This window comes from Lutra lutra, chromosome 2 (assembly GCF_902655055.1).
Source record: "Lutra lutra chromosome 2, mLutLut1.2, whole genome shotgun sequence".
Lineage (NCBI taxonomy): Eukaryota > Metazoa > Chordata > Mammalia > Carnivora > Mustelidae > Lutra > Lutra lutra.
The window spans coordinates 187920827-187941601 of NC_062279.1; the positions used below are offsets into that span (position 1 = coordinate 187920827).

At 39.3% G+C, this 20775-nt stretch overlaps 1 pseudogene; it reads right to left on the bottom strand.

Moving 5' to 3' along the window:
* Window positions 1–471: 471 nt before the first annotated feature.
* On the bottom strand, window positions 472–1364 carry LOC125094370 (nicotinamide/nicotinic acid mononucleotide adenylyltransferase 3-like; annotated as a pseudogene).
* Window positions 1365–20775: the final 19411 nt, after the last annotated feature.

Below are 20775 nucleotides of genomic sequence, written 5' to 3' on the forward strand. Positions count from 1 at the left end.
CTTCCAAATTTTTGACTGCTCAATTAGTATTATTTTGTTGGAACAAGGTGTTGACATAGCCCACTGTTTGGTAATTAGCTTCCTGTCAAATCTCTCCAATCAAGACCAGCATGTGGCACCTGGTCCTAGTTAAAAAACGCACGTGGGCAGTTCTGATCTGACCCTCAGAGGCTGTGCCTTGCGCAAAACTGCCTTCAGTGCTCGTGCCAGAGTCACCATTTACCGAATAAGGCGGCCTCTGCAGGGAGAGGGTCTGAGAGCTGTGGTCTAGTCCTGGTGACCTGTCACGCCATTTTCACTTCTTTGGTAAATGTCCATTCTTGAGATGTAGGTGCTTTCTTCTCCTCCCAAAAGAAAGTATCTCTTCCTCGGATGGAAGTCCCCTCTGAAATAAATCATTGCCTAAATAAAACAAGGGAAAAATGGAAAAGAAAAAGAAAAAAAAGAAAAGAAAGCTTAACTGCTGTTTCCTCAGGAGGAACTCTGTGGAGAAGTGGCTGGTTCTCTGCAGCTTGTCTTTCTTTCATTTGTCTGGGTGCTCCTGTCTTTCCATGAACTGTCCCTGGTGTAGAGGTTATGGTCCTTGATGTAGGTGATGACAGCGTCTGGGAGCAGATACCTCACGCTATGCCCTGGCTCAAGGCCCGCCTGATGTATGCGGAGCTGAGCTCACTCTGCACGGGCTCCCTGGCCAGGTGAATGTTGTGTGGGTACCTGCGCAGGACGGGCGAGCCCGAGAGGTATTCCTTTGCGTTGTGACCTGCCTGGCTCACACATGCCACACCAAACTTCTCTACTATCTCCTGGATGTGTGTATCTTTCCAGAGGTTGGGTTCTGGAAAGTCTTTAGGACATCTGCCCTGTAGAAGGGCTTCAGCTTAGGTCCGTCTGTAGGGGCTGTGGAGTGAGCCCTGCCATGTTCCAGGCCTTCTGTCTGGGGCAGAGATCTGAGCAGTTTGCTGTGATGATGCCTCAGCACCTTCCCTGTCTCCATCCACTGCAACTGATCACTCACTCTCCCAGGGGTCTCCCTGGATCCGGTCGGACGTCTGTGGGGCCAGCCAGGCCATGACCACCTGGTGGTGGGCAGGTCTTTCTTCCTGTAGTAGTTGTTGAGAGGAGAGATGATTCCCCCGATTACCTAGTACATTCCTGTTTGATGTAGGTGGTCTCTGGCTGCCTCCAACAAGCGCAGGTGCATGTTGGTGATGGGACTGAAGGAGCCACAGGCCAGGAGCACCATTGGGATTCGGCTCTTCATCTCATCAGGCACATCCACACCCATGGCAGTGGCTACCCTGCCTGTGCATGGTGGGGCTCTGCAGAGGCTCTCTGTGAGCCTCGGAGACTGCCAGGGACTGGGGTATCCGACACATCAAACCCAGAAGGGCTTCTGGCCTGTGCGCAGCCCTACACCGGAGGACCGGGTGGTTCGGCGCCAGGCTCCTGTGACGCAAGGCCCTCTGCAGCCTGGGTGCCCCTGAATGAGCCTGCCCTGCCCCTGAATTGGCATATCTTAATCCCACACCACATTGTATCTCTAGATTCTAGAAGAGTTCAGCGAAATAATCAAAAGCAAAGGAATTTGAACTTTTTTCTTAGCTTCAGAAAGAATTTCTATAAATTTCACAGTTGCATTCTCTTAAAGTAAAGGCTGTTTTAGAAGAGTGAACAAGGTACTTTACACAGATCTCTCAACTCTCGAAATAGACCTGCGAGATTCAGATGCAAAAAGGAGCCATAATTTCTTCTCTCACAGGTGCAGTACAAATCAAATGATTTCCATTTGTTTTTCTTGTCACTTTAGCCACTTCCATAGCTTTATTATAGCTATGTGTTTCCCTCCTCTTTGCCCTATTAATTCCTCCTAAGATTTCCCACAGTTCTTATCTGAGAAGTGAACTTATAAATTACCTGACAGTAAAGTCAGGGATAAGTAAATCACCATCCAGTCTGATCACAAAATCAAAATGTTTGTGATATGTCAAACCTTTAACAAGTCAATTGCTTCTTTTGAAAAATGTGTCTGTTCTCCTTCATGCTGAGAACAACCGAGTCACTCCATGAATTTTGCTCTGATATAAGACCAAAGGCACAGTGTCTTCAGGCGATAAATTATGTCAAATATCTAACAAGATGGCTAAGCAGTATTAATGTCTTTTTATTTTTAAGAATCTTATTTCATAGTTTAATTCCCTATAGAACAGAGTTGAAGCTCTGTGTCTTTGGTAACTCACGTAGGTAATGTAAATTTTGTCCTGAAGTTTCAGGGAGTAAAAGTTTAGGCCCTGAAGCCATTTATGCCGCCCCCAGACATTTTCCTCCTAAGTAGTCTTCAGAATTATGCTGTATCTGTGTGTATATCTGTGTGTATATGTGTGTCTGTCTATTCTAAGACTAGCTCTTCATACCCCAGTTTGTTAATAACTATTGTTTCTGCTTGACTTCAGTTAATCTTGCTCATAGATGACAAACTGGGGAGCGTATTTGTCAAACCCAAGTTCTTTTACAAAGTCAAAAGTAGAGATCTTGAAAAAAGATTTCAAAGAAGTGTTTGGACATTAGAGTTGAGCAATAATGTTCAAATTTGATGAGAGTGATAGTCATTGCAAACAATGGGCTCATTGAGCCTTGGGGAACTCAAGCAAGGCTACCAATTTCCAGATGAAGAATTTAATACTAGAGGAATGTGTTGGCCTATTAAATATAGAAATCCACTTCTGGGAATGGTTGATAATTGGAGCCTTACCAAAAAGGCAGTTTCTCATAGGAAATTTCAAAATGATTAAAGAAAACATTCCTGAGCCTTTCCAAATGGTGTAACTAGTAATCAGATACAACATGAAGACTCTTTGTTGAACTGAAAAATAAAGAAAACATATTCTTTCTTTTAACCCCCATGCTCCCCCCCCACTTCTCTCTCTCAGTCTCTCTCATGCACACACACACACACACACACACACACACACACACACAAACACACTATATATGTACCTGCAGAGTCCACATAATGCTTTCTCAAACTTACGTATTTTTGTGGATGAGAGTTTCAGAACAAAAATATCCTATCTGGCCACGTAAAGAACTGCAAGATCTTTTAGTTTCAAATTTGTCAGCTTGTCTCATCTTGTTTCCTATCTCAAACAGTTCTTCTCTAGCTTACATAAAGCTTGAAACAGAACTTCAGTATTTCTGGGTTGTCCAACTAATCAATAATCATTTCTTTTTCTTTTAAGATTTATTTGTTTTACAGAGAGAGAATATGCACATATGTGTGCAGAGGGAGGGGCAGAGAGAGGGAATTTCAACCAGACTCCCTGCTGAGCACGGAGCCCCATTCTGGGCTGGATCTCACAACCCTGAGATCATGACCTGAACTGAAGCCAAGCATTGGACACTTAACTAACTGTCCCACCCAGGCACCCCTAATCATCTATTTTTCTTGTGTATGAATATTTCTAAAGAAAGTCAGCTAATTCTCTCAAAGTTTAGGTTCAACTTGACATCTTTATTTTAGCTTTAAATGCAAGGTGAAAGGCCAAAAAGACTTTGGTGCGTGTAGCTGGGAGACAAGCAGTCTTTTAACGCCCTGTGTTTAGAACCTCCATTATCATTTTTCTCATACAATGAATCAGATCATCTTCTTTTCATTAGCCCGCCCTCTCAATGGCTTGGTCTGCTTCAAATGGATTGCTAGCCGCAGATCAGGCATGCTCAAATATCTCATCATTTCCACATAATTCCCCTAATTGAGAAACTTGTACTTTCATTGCGTCCTCAAAAAGCAATTTCCTAATGACTTATTAAAATAATGCCATTTGCCAGCCTTTTAAAAAGTCCCACTTTTGCATGGTGTCATGCTATAATTAGTAATACAGCATCAGTGATTAAACTGAATACCAATTTGAGGCATTTGCACCATCTTAACGGAGTTTGGTCACTAATGGGTATGGCAGTTTGATTGTTCCCTGATATCTGAATGCTGCAGCAATATCTAGATCCTCAGATTACCTTGAAATGTTGATTTCAGATTCTTGAAACCATGGCAACAGTTGGTTCAAATGAATCCCAGAGCTTTAAAAACCAAGCTTTTGTTGTTGAATTTCTTTGCTTTTTTTTTTTTTTAAAGATTTTTATTTATTTGACAGTCAGAGAACACAAGTAGGCAGAGAGGCAGGCAGAGAGAGAGGAGGAAGCAGGCTCCCCGCTGAGCAGAGAGCCCGATGCGGGACTCGATCCCAGGACCCTGGGATCATGACCTGAGCCGAAGGCAGAGGCTTTAATCCACTGAGCCACCCAGGCTTTTTTTTTTTTTTAACCCCTTAGTCATAAAACTCATGAGAAAATGGTTACAGCCAGACTTTGTATAAATGTGGTATCCATTCACCTTTCTATAGAAAAGGGCAGACCACAGATATGATTATCTTCCCACCAGGGAGAGAAGGGAAACCTGATATGGGGGTCCCATGGCTGGTGTTTAAAGGTTACATGATAATATAGTAGCAGAGTAGTAAAGAAAACAGTATAGTATTAGAATCTACCTAGTTGTTTAAGCTTATAAATCTCCCCTCCCATATCTACCTTGATACCAAAACCCTCAAATTTTACTGACAAAATATTTTTTCTATTTCTTCCCTCCTCCTCATTCTCATTACCACTTCCCTAATCTAGGCAATAACCCATTAGCCCAGCTTCCTGCCTCCCATCTGGCACCTTTTACTTTATTTATTATTATTATTATTATTTTTAATTTAAATTCAAGTTAGGTAATGTATAGTATTGGTTTCAGGAGCAGAATTTACTAATTCATTACTGATTTATAACATCTGTGCTCATCCCAACACAGTGCCCTCTTTAATACCCATCACCTGTCACCCACTTAGCCCATCCCCATCCACCTCCCTCTAGTGACCCTTAGTTTGTTCTCTATATATTTAAGAGTTTTCTATGGTTTGCCTCCCTCTCTGTTTTTTTTTTCTTTTTTATTTATTTATTTAATTAACATATAATGTATTATTTCTTTTAGGGGTACAGATCTGTGATTTATCAGTCTTTTTTTAAAAAATTTTTAATAAACATATAATGTGTTTTTATCCCCGGGTACAGGTCTGTGACTCGCCAGGTTTACACATTTCACAGCACTCATCATAGCACATACCCTCCCCAATGTCCATATGTGATTTATCAGTCTTAACACAATTCATAGCACTTATCATATCACATACCCTCCCCAGTTTCCATCACCCAGACACACCATCCCTCCCATGCCCCTCCACTCTAGCAACCCTCAATTTGTTTCCTGAGATTCCATTTCTATTTTTTGGAACAGTTTCAGGAGAAATGGGTATTATTTCTTCTTTAAATGTTTGGTAGAATTCCCCTGGGAAGCCATCTGGCCCTGGGCTTTTGTTTGTTGGGAGATTTCTGATTACTGCTTCCATTTCCTTGCTGGTTATGGGTCTGTTCAGGTTTTCTATTTATTCCTGGTTCAGTTTTGGTAGTTTGTATGTCTCCAGGAATGTAGCCATTTCTTCCAGATTATCTAATTTGCTGGCATAGAGTTGCTCATAATATGTTCTTATAATTGTTTGTATTTCTTTGGTGTTGGTTGTGATCTCTCCACTTTCATTCATGATTTTATTAATTGGGGTTCTTTCTCCTTTCTTTTAGATAAGTCTGGCCAGGGGTTTATCAATCTTACTAATTCTTTCAAATAACCAGCTCCTAGTTTTGTTGATTTGTTCTACTGTTCTTTTGGTTTCTATTTCATTGATTTCTGTTCTGATCTGATTTCTCTTCTGCTGGATTTAAGCTTTCTTTGCTGTTCTTTCTCCAGTTCCTCTAGGTGTAGGGTTAGGTTATATATTTGAGATTATATTTCTTGTTTACTGAGAAAGGCTTGTATTACTATATATTTTCCTCTTAAGAAAGAGCTGGGTCCCAATTGAGCACCATAGATCCTGTTTTATGGTAACCCAGAGCTGAGCATCCACTCCTCAGCTCAGTCTTTGCAGCAGCTTCCCCACTCTGATACCTGGGAGCTCTGCCACACTCAGACACCGTCAGTCTTTTTGTGACTCCAAGGTCCTGAATCCACTCCATCCCAGCGAGTGTTCCACACCCTGCTTAGCCACTGGAGTGACACCCTCAGAGGAGCAGACATCTGAAAATTCTGATTTTGTGCTCCGCCATTCTATCACTTGCCAATAGCAACTGTTGGAGTCTCGTTACACCACATGGTCTGCCTTCCCAAATATCACCTTGGATTCACTTCTCTGCACATCCTACCTTCCAGAAAGTGGTTGCTTTTCTGTTCATAGAATTGTTGCTATTCTTTTCTTTAATCTCCTATTAAGTTCATAGGTGTTCAGAATGGTTTGATAACTATCCAGCTGAATTCCTGGGACCAGACAAAATTCAGATCTACTCCTCAATCCTCCCTTTCTGTGTTTATCTTATTTTATTTTTCCTTCCCTTTCTCTATGTTCATCTGTTTTGTTTTTTAAATTCCATATGAATGAAATCAATGGTATCTGTCTTTCTCTGACTGCCTTATTTTGCTTAGCATAATATACTCTAGTTTTTCTTAAAGATTTTATTTATTTGATAAACAGAGATCACAAGTAGGCAGAGAGAGAGAGAGAGAGAGAGAGTAGGAAGCAGGCTCCCTGCTGAGCAGAGAGCCTGACGTGGGGCTTGATCCCAGGACTCTGGGATCATGACCCGAGCGGAAAGCAGAGGCTTTAACCCACTGAGCCACCCAGGTGCCCCAATATACTCTAGTTCTATCCACATTGTTGCAAATGGCAAGATTTCATCCTTTTTGATGGCTGAGTAATATTCCATCATATATGTAGATACACATGCATAAGCCCCCGCCCCTATCTTCTTTATCCATTCGTCAGTCGATAGACATTTAGAGTCTTTTGATATTTTGCCTATTGTGGATAGTGCTGCTATAAACATTGGGGTACATATATCCTTTCAAATCAGCACTTTTATATCCTTGGGGTAAAGACCTAGTAGTGTAATTTTGGGGTTGTAGGGTAGTTCTAATTTTAACTTTTTGAGGAAACTCCATCATATTGTTTTTCAGAGTGGCTACACCAGTTTGCATTTCCATCAATAATGCAAAAGGTTTCCCCTTTCTCTACATCCTCACCAATATCTGTTGTTTCCTGAGTTGTTAATTTTAGCCATTCTAACAAGTATGAGGTGGCATCTGATTGTGGTTTTGATTTATATTTCCCTGATAAGGAATGAGGTGAGCATCTTTTCATGTGTCTCTTAGCCATTTGTATATATGTCTTCTTCGGAGAAATGTCTGTTCATGTCTTCTGCCCATTTCTTAACTGAATTATTTTTTTTTTTTTGGTGTTGATTTTGATGAGTTATTTATAGATTCTAGATAGTAGCCCTTTATCTGATTTGTCATTTGAAAATATTTTCTCCCATTCCATTGATTACTTTTTAGTTTTATTGTTTCTTTCGCTGTGCAGAAGCCTTTATCTTGATGAAGTTCCAGGAGTTCATTTTTGGTTTTTTCCCCTTCATATTTGCTCCCCTTGCCCTGCCCCATGTCTAGTAAGAGATTGCTATGGTAGAGGTCAAAGTGGTTGTTGCCTGTTTTCTCCTGAAGATTTTGATGGTTTCCTCTCTTATAGGTTTGTCTTTTCATCCATTTGAATTTATTTTTGTGTATTGTATAAAAAAGGGGTCCCGTTTCATTCTTTTGCATGTTGCTATCCAGTTTTCCCAACACCATTTGTTGAAGAGACTGTCCTTTCCACATTGGATATTCTTCCTTGCTTTATTAAAGATTAACTGGCCATACAGTTATAAGTCCATCTCTGAATTCTGTATTCTTTTCTATTGATCTATGTGCCTCTTTTTGTCTGAGTACCATACTGTCTCAATGATTATAGTTTTGTAATACAGCTTAAAATCTGGGATTGTGATGCCTCCTACTTTGCTTTTCTTTCTCAACATTACTTTGGTTGTTCAGAGTGTTTTCTGATCTGTTAGAAATTTTAGGATTGTTTGTTCTAACACTGTGAAAAATGCTGGTGTTATTTTGAACGGCATTGCATTAAATGTGTAGATTGCTCAGATAGTATAGATGTTTAAATAATATTTGCTCTTCTAATTCATGAGCATGGAATATTTTTCCATTTCTTTGTGTCTTCTCATTTCTTTCATAAGTGTTCTATAGTTTCAGCATACAAATCTTTTACTTCTTTGGTTAGGTTTGTTCCTAGATATCTTATGATTTTAGGTACAATTATAAAAATGATTGATCTCTTGATTTCTCTTTCTGCTGCTTCATTATTGATCATTGATTGATCAAGAGATTTTATTGATTTTATCAATCTCATTGATTTTATCAATGAGAAATCAAAGAGATTTCTCTTCATTGATTTTATATTCAGCAACTTTGCCTAGTTCATGGAGGAGTTCTAGCAAGTTTTTAGTGGAGTCTTTCAGGTTTTCTACATAGAGTATCATGTCAGCTGCAAATAGTGAAAATTTGACTTCTTCCTTGATGATTTGGATGTCGTTTATTTCTTTTTATTGTTTGATTGATGAGGCTAGGACTTCCAGTACAATATTGAACAACAGTGGTGAGAGTGGACCTTCCTGCCTGTCATGTTCCTGACCTTGGGGGAAAAGCTCTCAGTTTTTCCCCATTGAGGATGTTATTCACTGTGGATGTTTTGTATACGGCCTTTATGATGTTGAAGGATGTTCCCTCTATCCCTATTTTCTTGAGGGTTTTTATCAAGAAAGGGTGCTATGTTTTGCCAAATGCTTTTTCCTGCATCTATTAGGAGGATCATATGGTTCTTATCTTTCCCTTTATTTATTTTTATTTATATTTAAAGATTTTATTTATTTTGAGAGAGACAGAGTGTGTACATGCCAATATAGAGAGAAGCAGAGGAGGGAGAGGAGGGCGAAAGGAATCCCAAGTAGACTCTGTGCTGATCATGGAGCTCAACATCGGGCTTGATCCCAAGGTCTTGATATTATGACCGGAGCTGAAACCAAGAGTAGGATGCTTAATTGACTGAGCCACCCAGGTGACCCTATCTTTTATTAATGTGGTATATCACATTGATTTGTAGATATCGAACCACCCCTGTAGCCCAGGAATAAATCCCACTTGATCATAGTAAGTAACCCTTTTAATGTACTATTGGATTCAATTAGTATCCTGTTGAGAATTCTTCTTTTCATGTTCATCAGGTATATTGATCGGTATTTCTCCCTTTTAGTGGGGTCTTTGTCTGGTTTTGGAATTCTGACCTCATAGAATGAGTTTGGAAATTTCCCTTCCATTTCTATATTGTGGAACAGCTTCAACAGAATAGATATTAACTTCTTTAAATGTTTGTTAGAATTCCCGTGTGAAGCCATCCGATCCTGGCCTCTTGTTTTTTGGGTTATTTTTGATTACTGATTCAATTTCTTTGCTGGTTATGGGTCTGTTCAAGTATTCTACTTCTTCCTGCTTCAGTTTGGTAGTTTATGTGTTTCTAGGAATTTATCCATTCTTCCAGATTGCCCAATTTGTTGCCATGTAATTATTCATAATATTTTCTTGTAATCATTTATATTAATTATTTATATTTCTGCATTGTTGGTTATAATCTCTATTCTTTCATTTGTGATTTTATTGATTTGGGTCTTTTCTCATTTCTTTTTGATAAGTTGGCTAAGGGTTTATCAATTTTATTAATTCTTTCATAGACCCAGATCCTTGTTTTGTTGATCTTTTCTATGGTTTTTTAAAAATTTCTATATCATTTATTTCTGCTCTAATCTTAATTATTCCATTTCTTCTGCTGATTTAGGCTTTACGTGCTGTTCTTTTTCTAGCTCCTTTAGGTGTAAAGTTTTATCTGGTACCTTTAAAATCCATCATCATATTTAGTTGATGCCTGAGATATTTTGCTACTTGAAAACCCCTAATGGATCTCTGTCACCTTCAGAATAAAATCTGAATTTTTGATATGAATTCATGGCTTTCTACAAACTGGCTCAAGCCTAACTTTTTTAGCTTTCTCTATTCATTTCTCCGTATGCATCCCGAATTCTAGATATATCAGACTATTGATATTTCCTGAATAGAGCTTGTCATTTCTTTTCTTTCTGACTTTGTTTTTACTATTCCATCTAGGATAACCCTTCCTCATCTGGTCTGTCTGAGGCCATCAAGAATTCTTCAAGTCTCAGTTCGAATGTCCTCTCCTTTCTAAGTTTTGTCTGACATCCCTGCCCCTTTCTGTACTTCCAAGCAAACTGCAGGTCATATTAATATTATACCTATATTATATTTCATTTTAATTTACATTTCTTTCTTTCTTTTTTTTTTTTTTTTTGCTGCATTATTAACTATTTGAAGTCCAGGAACTTGCCACATTTACCTCTTTGTTCTTAGCATTTAGCAAAATGCTTGTTCACATGATAAAATTCTGGTGTTTTTTGAGATGAGTTGAATTATCACTAAAACTGATTCTGTAGCCATCCCTCACTGAAATATCTCAAGACAAAATGGTGAAGACATAAAAACTTATTTTCATTGTCTTATTTCTTCTTTTCAGACCTAACCTTCCTATCAGTCTAGTTCCAACATTGTTCTTATAGCTTTGATCAGCATGAAGAGAGCACAATTGGACTTCCTTCAGAATAATCTCCACTTTGTATACAACCTGAGGAAATGCAAAAGGAGAGGAGCCCAATACAAAGGTTAGGAAAGCATAAAAAAGGCAAGTCAGGTTTAATGTTTTGAAGCTAAGATTGAATGAATGCCCCTCAAGGGCCCCTTCCATATTATTCTAATTACCCCCTTTTCTCTTTGTCCTTAATGTCCTAGACAAATGCAAATTTCATCTCTTTACAGACTGTTACATTTAACAACTCTCTCAGACTCTATATAGAATCCTTTTCCCTTCTCCCTTTTGGAGAATTATTTTTCTTCTTCTTCTTCTTTTTTTAGATTTCTGATGCCTCATAGCAAATAGGTAAATTAATATGATTACTTGATGTTAACTGATAGTCCTTCAGGAGTTATCTGATCTTCAGTAGCATCTGAAAATAGAAGAGCTTAAACTCCAGGGCTACATTTTTCCCCCTTGAGAAGTTGCCTATATATACTTATTAAAGAACCTTAATCATTTCACCCTGGAATCTCCAGTGCTATATTGCCTCATCCCAGGGGTCAGAAAGTTGTCCAGCAGAAGCAAAATCTTTATCTCAGGGTCTTCTCTGCTTATGAATATTATTTTTAAAGATTTAATTATATGTAAGACAGAGAGAGCGAGAGAGAGCATACACATGTGAGTGTGGGGCATGGTGGGGCAGAGGGAGAGGGAGAGAGAAACTCAGCCCAACTCCATGCACAGTATGAAGACTCCACAGTATGAATCATGCAGGGCTTGATCTCAAGACCCTGAGAGAGAGACCTGAGCCAAAATCAGAGTTGGATGCTTAACTCACTGTGCCACCTAGGTGCCCCTGAAATTTTTTAAAAGCTATTTGGCAAAAGAAGGGCAGAGGGAGAGCATTAACAGAAAAAGTGAATTCTTTTTCCAATTGCAGCAGGGCCAGAAGTCGTGGGGACGCTTCACACAGTTTGCATTTTCCTATCCTTTGTCTTCTGTCTAAGCTGCTTTAGCTCTTAAATCCATCTTGTTCTGTTGTTAGTTTCACCTTTCCTGCTCATGGGTTCCATCATCTGTATTTAAACATTACTTAGTTAATTTTTGAGGGATTCATTTATTCATTCATTTCAATACAATTTAATTGAACATCAACTATATTAGTGTGGATGAGTAATACTGTTGTCACAAGAATCTCACTAACCTAGCACAGTGATTTATTTCTTGGTCCCCTAAACTCCAGTCTGAATGTTGCTGCTGAGACTGCTCACCTTATAGGGGGGACTCAGGGATTTGATCTTCTCCATCTTATTACTGCCATATTCAGCAATATAGCAGTTCTTTGCTTCAGCCACATGGATAGAGAACCTTTGAAAGATTGCTTGGGATGTGTTATGGCCAGGTTTGGTAATGCCGTATACTATATGCATTCACATTCTGTTGATTGGAACTCGGTCACATGCTTACATGTTCCAGGCTGGCAGTGGCCAGATGCAAGAGGGTTATGGGAAATACCTTAATTGTATATCAAGAAAGGAGAGAAAAACTTATAAACATGATGCTAGACATTTTGCTAAGTATTAGAAATTAAAAAAAAAAAAAGAATAAGAAATAATTGTAGTATGAGGAGCTCACTTCCAGGCCACCAGACACATATGAACAGAAAATTAAATATAATATAGCATTAGTAGTTACTGAGTGTATACATTCCTCCATGCCCTTAATATGGTAGCCCTTAATTAATTTACTCCTTTCAATAGCCCCATGAGGTACGCACTTTTATTATCCCTATTTCATAGGTAAGGAAACTGAAGCACAATGGTTTAAGAAGTTTGCCTAGGGTCACACTACAAATAAGTGGCTGAGCTAAGTTTCAAAACTAGGCAGTCTATCTTTAAAGTTTGAACACTTAAAAATTACATTATGCTACAATAAAGAGATGCACAGGAGGATAAGGGAGACACAAGGTTGTGAGAATAAGAAAAGGTTTTATGTAGCAGGCACTACATGAACCGAGGTGTAATGGTGGAGTTGAAATTAATCCAGTTCCAGGGCAGGAAGAGTTCCAGCAGAGGAAAAAAGGGTGGATAAAGGTAGAGCAGTGACAGATCTCTTGGTGTATTTTAAGATATTTAAGATCTATAGGTGGTTTGATGCTATAGGTCAAGATCCAGGCTAGAAGTTGGGAGAGACTAGCTGTAGAGATAGATGAGGCCAGGTCATCGAAGGCATTTTATGCAGTGCTGAGGAGTTCACCACTTATCCTAAGTGATGACAACGCTTGAAATGTTTCATTTAGAGAATTTAAATATTCAAATTTACATTTTACTTACAATCCACTGGTGGCTATGTGAAGGATGTGTTGAAGTGGACCAAAAGTGCTGGTTGAAAGATCAGTTAAGAGGCTTTTAAAGTAGTCCAGGAAAGCCAAATTTTAGTACATCTTGTCTTCTTATTACACAAAGACTATAAAATAATAATAAATGGCTGAGTATCACTTACCGTTCCACACATTTGTCCTCACAACAACCATGTGAAAGAGGTATTGTTATTATCCCCATTTTACAGTTGAGGAAATTGAGGCCCAGATTGTGTGGATAGTGGCTAGTAATTAATGGCACCAAAATTCAAACTTCTGTGGTCTGGCTCAAGGGCTGACCGCTAGTATATAGCCTATATACTAGTGTATAGTATACAATTACTCCCTAGTACATAGTCTCCTTATATGAAGTAATGTTATAATTTATTAAAGTTACAAAAAGCTGGATGTGTTTCATGGGTAAAGGGAGAAAGGTGGGATTGGGAAGCAGAATCGGAAAGAAGTATTCCAGTCAGAGGGTACAGGGACCTTCTCCTGAGTGGCCAGAAAACCTGAGTCTTGGAGGCAAGATAGAATGGTTAGATGTGCTTCATTCTTCAGAAGAAAAAAACTTAGGCATGGAAGGTTTGAGTGACTCACCCAAGGTCCCATAACTAGTAAGTCACAGAAAGAGGATAAGACCTCAGGTAATTATTTATGGAGTCCGTATTCTGTATCACCATACATTGTTGCCTGTCTTTGTTCCATACCCAATGAGTTATTGAGAATGAAAAGCATTTCCTCAAATATGAGGAAGTCTTGGGTCAATACAAAATTTAGCAAAGCTGCTTTCACAGTTATCAGTAAATACTTTCTATCAATGATAAAACAGGAATAACTGTAGAATATACATATTCTTGGTAAGAGTGGGAGTCATTTTTACAGTTTGCTAATAAAATACTCCTCCTAGATATCATAAGGTCTTTAGAAATATATATTTATGTCTAATCTGGTGGTGTACAGAAGCATCCTAACTCTCTCAGAGCTCTCCTGGTGCTTCCTTGTGTTCATTTTCTGTTATCCTGGTGATATACAGCCCCTGGCTCTGAGCCACCATGAACACAGCTGACTACAGAATATGTGGGGCCCAGGGCAATATGAAAATGAAGGCTTCTTTTCCAAAAATTGGTAGGGATTTCACGATGGCAACAACAGAAAACTAAACCAAGCTTGGGGAATTTCTGAGTGTGTGGCCTTGTGTAGCTACACAGATCACATACCTATGATGTGGGCCCTAGCAATACCCTGTCCAACATTTAGCTCTGTAGTTCCTGAAGGCATCGTCTGGGGTGCGTCATTCTGTGGGCCCCTAAAATTACGGTGTTTGCATCTCCAAAATGCTTATTCTTCTCACTGAGGGCTCCTCATCTTTAAGGAATTCTCAGTTTCCTTCATTGTCCAGGGATATAGATGAGAAAGACCCTGAGAGGAATCTGTTCTTGGAGGGCAGGCTGCCCATCTTAGTCAGATCCTGTCTCTCTGCCTCATGGTATCTTGGCTCACAGTTAAGATGATAGGGGAAGGAAAGATTGGAACTCAGTGGCCTTTTGGGTTTTAAGAATATGATAAAGAGAAGAAAATATATTTTCAGTACATGTAACTGTCACAGGATAAGTGTCCAGAATATATATAGAAACCTGTATAAAATCAGTAAGAGAAAGACAACTCAATAGAAAAGTAGGTAAAAAACTTAAACTCTTCACTCAAGAGAAGTTATGAATAGCCAACAATCTTATGTACATTATAAACATTCTTTTGTATATATTTAACAACAACAGCAGCAAAGATTAAGAAAAGCCTTAACATCAAAACAGTTAGGAACATAGCTTCCAAAAAACCATATTTTCTCTAAAAAGAAGTTAAAAAAAAGGAGTAAATTTTTGTATAAAAAACACCTACCCTCCTGTGATGTGAGTTGCATGGTAAGATGAAAGCATGCAAAATTGATTTAGAAACCACCCCTGTAGCATAAATATCCCTTTAATGACTATGTTGGTCAAAATATTTAATTGTGACACTTTATTCTTCCATTTCAATGTAAGAAAAACATGGTTTTGCTAATGACAATGATGCTCTTATATTACAATGGGGCAGATGTCTGCACTTAATCAGAGAAATTATTTGCATTTCAGTATTGCAAATACTCTTCATAGTAATTGATAACAGACTGTGTAAGTGGACCCTTTCACCTCTCTGACAAATTCAACCAAATCGATAATATGTAACTATCTACAAACAGATGCCATATGCTCCATGTAGCTTTCCATTTGGGGCTGGACACTAACTAGTCACGATTTATTAGGTCCTCATCGCTTATGAGTCTACCACTTCTTTATTATTTATTCTTTAACAGCCCTGAAGGATAGGGCTCGATCACAGCTCCCATTTTGCAGGGAAGGCAGTGAGAGGCAAGGTAATTTGCTAAAGGTGGAAGAGTGTGGTGGTGGCAGGCCCGAGATTAGAGCCTACAGTCCCGGGGGCGGGGAGGTAATTTCGATTCCACCGCCTCTGTGAGTAGATACTGCTGGCTCTGTGTTCATCACACGCTCTCATCGAGGTTGCTCAAGCATTTCATGAACAGAAATCTTTTTCCTCCTGGGTCTCTCTGGCCCTTCCAGGATGTATTGTACCACTTAGCACCTATATTGCTCTCATATGTTTCTATTTTCTTCTTTCAGTGTTCCATTTGTGTAAAGGAGTTGAGTCCCTAGTAAAATTGTGAGTGCCTTAACATCAAGAAATGCGTTTTTAAAATTTCTTTTGGTATCCTTTCTCTTTATCAGCACTGTGTTAGGCATGTTTGGGAAACCCTCACCATATAGGGTTATTGTTCTCTGATCCTTTTGTAAATTAGGTGACCAAAACATAGGATTCCAATTTGCTTTACAAAGTTAAATTTTGCTTTTTATCAAAAGGGATCTGTGTTTGGGCTGCTTTTGAAATAGGACTATATTTAAGACAATTCAATTTTGGCATAATTTCATATATATGCATTCAGCAGGGGTGGTATGTGGAGTAATCAACTTAGGGGATCATTTGATTCTGTAAAAAATTACAGAAAATGTGCTCTGTGCTCCCCATGAATATTTCCATAGGAAGCTGAAATTCTGTAAAGTATCATCATCCCTTGTCAATTCTAATATTAGATTTCTTGTTTAACTAAAGGTATCTGGCCTATATGACTTCCAGGTTTGAAAGGAAAATAAAGGAAAGGACAAGGGAAATGAGCTGCTTACCCACGGATGGTGGGAATAAATGTGAAAAATACTAATCTTGAGTTTGCATTATTTAAAAAATGATTTGTCACGTAAGGTGATCTCTGTCCTTCCCTCTTTTGCTTTCTTCTTTTCTTCTTCAGGCCTTTCAGGTATTTCATTTGGTTTGGTTTGGAAACTCCTGAGGACCAGATCCATTAACTCCAGCCTGACAGACTGCACAGCTTCCCCCCGCAGGGCTCATATGCACCAGTTCTCACTGATCAACATAGCAGTTGGCATCTGTACTGAGTTGTCAGTCCCTGTACCATACTGGTTGTTAAAGATTTTGATTATAACCCATCCCCTGTCATACATGATATAAGCTGACTACGTATTTGGGTTCTCTTCTATCACAGTGTTCTCTCTGACCCTTTCTCTTCAGCTGTACTTTGGATTTCAAAGTTGAAGATGAACAGGCTGTAGTGGACCTTTATTATTTTTGCTTGCCCAGCCTTTTCTGGTCACAGGACTCAGATTTTGTTTCAGCCCGTGAGGTCCCAGTGGAACGGACTCCATTTCCAACATGTGTTCCAGACCTAGACCCATTCGTTCAGTATGATGTGATTTCCTCCTGCCTGGGACCCCTGGCCCAGAAGTAAATCTTCACTTTCACTGGTCTTGGGGTTTAAGGATGCCTATAGGATCTGGGGCTGCTGCAGCCAACAAGATAGAAGTGGGGTCTGAAAGGATGGAGTCAGCACAGAGGCCCAGAACCAGATAACGGAGAGCGAGAAAAACCTAATCCTTAGATATTGGCTGAAGCTGTGTATCCAGATACTCCCAAAGCCAGTTCTACTCTTGGAGGTTTTGTTTGTTTTTAAAGTACAGAGAGTTCCCATATACCTCTTCCCCCAATGCCTTCCTTCAACCTCTTCTGTTGTCATCTTTCCTGTACCCAGAGTGATACATTCGTTGTGATGGATGAACTCACGTGGACACATCATTGTTACCCAAAATCCATAGTTTACATTAAGGTTCACGCTTTGTGTTGTTATGCATTCTATAGATTTTGATAATTGTATAATGACATGTATCCACATTACAGTATTCTACGGAATAGTTTCACTGCCCTAAAAATCCTTTGGTTCCCCTATTTATCCCTCCCTTATCCCTAATCCTTGGTAAGCAGTAATCTTTTTACCCTTACCATAGTTTTGCCTTTTCCAGAATGCCAGATAGTTGGAATCATACAGTGTGTAGCTTTTAAAGATTAGCTTCTTTCACTTAGTATTATATATTTAAGTCTTTTCCTCCATGTCTTTTTGTGGCTTGATAGCACACTTTTTTTTAGCACTGAATAATATTCCACTGTTTGGATGTACCACAGTTTATTTATCCATTCATTTACTGAAGGATAGCTTGGTTGTTTTCCAAGTTTTGGCAGTTATGAATAAAGCAGCTATAAACATTTGTGTGTAAGTTTTTGTGTGGACATAAGTCCCCTGGAATTTTTAGACATAAAGTTCCCCCTTTTCTTCAACCATTTTGGATTAGGTTTTCTTTTACAAGCAAGTAGAATATACTAATGATATGTAGAGGCAGGGTTATGAACTGTCCAAGATGTTCTTGATGTTCTTTTCTGCTTGACCTCATTTCAGGCACCCACTCTTAATTTTTTTTTTTTTTTAGAGATTTTATTTATTTATTTGACAGAAAGCACACAAGCAGGGGGTGGGGAAGGGCAGAAGGAGAGGGAAAAGCAGGTCTCCCACTCCTGCTGAGCAGAGAGCCCTACATGGGGCTTAATCTTTTTATCCTTCCTTTTATTAAGTAAGTAAGGAAATGTAATCTACATATTATAACTGTCATCTTTAGACTCGTTATTCTAACAGTCTCCAAAACTGGTCTGTCTGTTTTCAGTCTTATTTTCCTTCCAGTTTTTCTTCTACCATGTAGTCAGAAGGATTGTTCTGATTTGTGAACTATATCACCCTTTCGCTTATCTATGACCATCTAGCCCATGTTATACTACTGTTCTTGGGGTAAAAATCCAGTTACCCACCATGGTGCATAGGCCTTTGGATGATCTAGCCCCTCCCCTATTTAAAAATTTTAAATTCAGTTAGCCAAGGTATGGTACATCATTAGTTTTGATATAATGTTCAGTGATTCATTAGTTGAATATAACACCCAGTGCTCATCATATCACGCGTCCTCTTTAATTCCCATCACTCAGTTACCCCATCCCCCCACCCACCTCCCTTTCTGCAACCTTCAGTTTGTTTCCTGTAGTTAAGAGTCTCATATGGTTTGTCTCCCTTTCTGATTTCTTCACATTTAATTTTCCCTCCCTTCCCCTATTGTCCTCTGCACTATTCCTTATGTTCCACATGTGAGTGAAACCATATAATTGTGTTTCTCTGACTGACTTATTTCATTTAGCGTAATATCCTCCAGTTCCATTCATGTCAATGTAAAAGGTAGATATTAACCCTTTCTGATGGCTGAATAATATTCCATTGTATATATGAACCACATCATTCTTGTCCATTCATCTGTTGAAGGACATCTTGGCTCCTTCCACAGTTTGGCTATTGTGGACATTGCTGCTCTGAACATTGGAGTGCAGGCACCCCTTCTTTTCACTATATCTGTGTCTTTGGGGTAAATACCCAGTAGTGCAATTGCTGGGTTTTAAGATAGCTCTATTTTTAACGTTCAGAGGAACCTCCGTACTATTTTCCAGAGTGTCTATATCAGCTTGCATTCCCACCAACAGTGGAAGAGGGTTCCCCTTTCTTCACATCCTCATCAACATTTGTTGCCTGCTTTGTTAATTTTTGCCATTCTGACTGGTATCTCATTGTGGTTTTGATTTGTATTTCCCCAATGCTGAGTGATGTTGAGCATGTTTTCATGTGTCTCTTAGTCATTTTTGTGTCTTCTTTAGAGAAGTGTCTGTTCATGTCTTCTGCCCATTTCTTGACTGGATTATTTGTTTTTTGGGTGTTGAGTTTGAGAAGTTTTTTTTTTTTTTTTTTAAGATTTTACTTATCTATTTGACAGAGATCACAAGTAGGCAGAGAGGCAGGCAGAGAGAGAGGAAGGGAAGCAGGCTCCCTGCTGAGCAGAGAGCCCGATGCGGGACTCGATCCCAGGACCCTGATATCATGACCTGAGCTGAAGGCAGTGGCTTAACCCACTGAGCCACTCAGGCGCCCGAGTTTGAGAAGTTTTTTATAGTCTACCAGCCCTCTGTCTGTAGAGTCATTTGCAAATATCTTCTCCCATTCCGTTGGTTGCCTTTTAGTTTTGTTGATTGTTTCCTTTGCTGTGCAGAAGCTTTTTAGTCCCCTTTCTCTCAGCACTTTTCTCTCAGTTCATCTGTCAATTCCATGGGAGTTGTGGTACCACTGAGTCTTTGTATATGCTGTTATCTTTGCCTTGAAGACAGGTACCTGTGCCTCTCCTCCCTTCTTGGCCAACTCTCACTCATCCCTCATTTCTAAATTCAGATATTACATCTTTCAGAAGTCCTTCCCTGATCCCTTACTCTGAGTTAGGTTCTTTACCATAAGTATCTCATAATGTGCCTACTTAGCATTCAGTAGCAAAATGAATTACTGAGGTATCCCAGCCGCTTTGGAGACAACCTGTGATGTGAAACATTTCCTGAAACCAAGCCTCAAACTCACAAATTCATGGGTAGGTGGGTGGGTGGGGAGCTGGGTTGGGAGTCCCAGATCTATTACAGGCAAGTGGGGGAGAAAGTAGGTGGTCCTCAGAGCTGGTGGGGAGGAGTAGGTGAGGGAGAAGAGAAGAATATGAAATAGCATGGAGGAGTGGAGGAAGGCAAACTTAATGTACTAGGTACTTTTATGCTTCTCTCTGGGAAATGTGTTCATCCTCTGAGATGGACACATTTCTCTTAATTTTCAGAAGAAGTTGGGAGATGTATGAAAATTACTCAAGTCTAACAAGCAATTAGCGAGAAGCAGAGAGCTGATAGAATTGCCAGATTTAGGAAGTAAAAACACAGGATGCCTAGTTAAATTTGAATTTCAGATAAACAACAAATACTTTTTTTGGTGTAAGTATGTCCGAATTCTTCTTCTTCTTCTTTTTTTTTTTTTTTTTAAGATTTTATATATCTATTTGACAGACAGAGATCACAAGAAGGCAGAGAGGCAGGCAGAGAGAGAGGTGGAAGTAGGTTCCCTGCTTGAGCAGAGAGCCCAAGGCGGGGCTCAATCCCAGGACCCTGAGATCTTGACCCGAGCCGAAGGCAGAGGCTTAACCCACTGAGCCACCCAGGCGCCCCTCCAGGCCACTTCTTATCATTAGACTTCTACTTTAGAATCAGGCAAGCTTTTTATGATGGACCATTTTATGAGGCTTCAGAACTGCCCAGTTGTACAGGGATCACTCACAGTTAAATCCACTGGTTTCTGTATTTCAAAGATTTTATTTTACATCACTCCTATGCTTTCTGAGTTATTGCTTTGTCCTGTAAGGATAGCAGTGTCTGGCCTGTTTTAAAATTATTTAAAAATTGGTG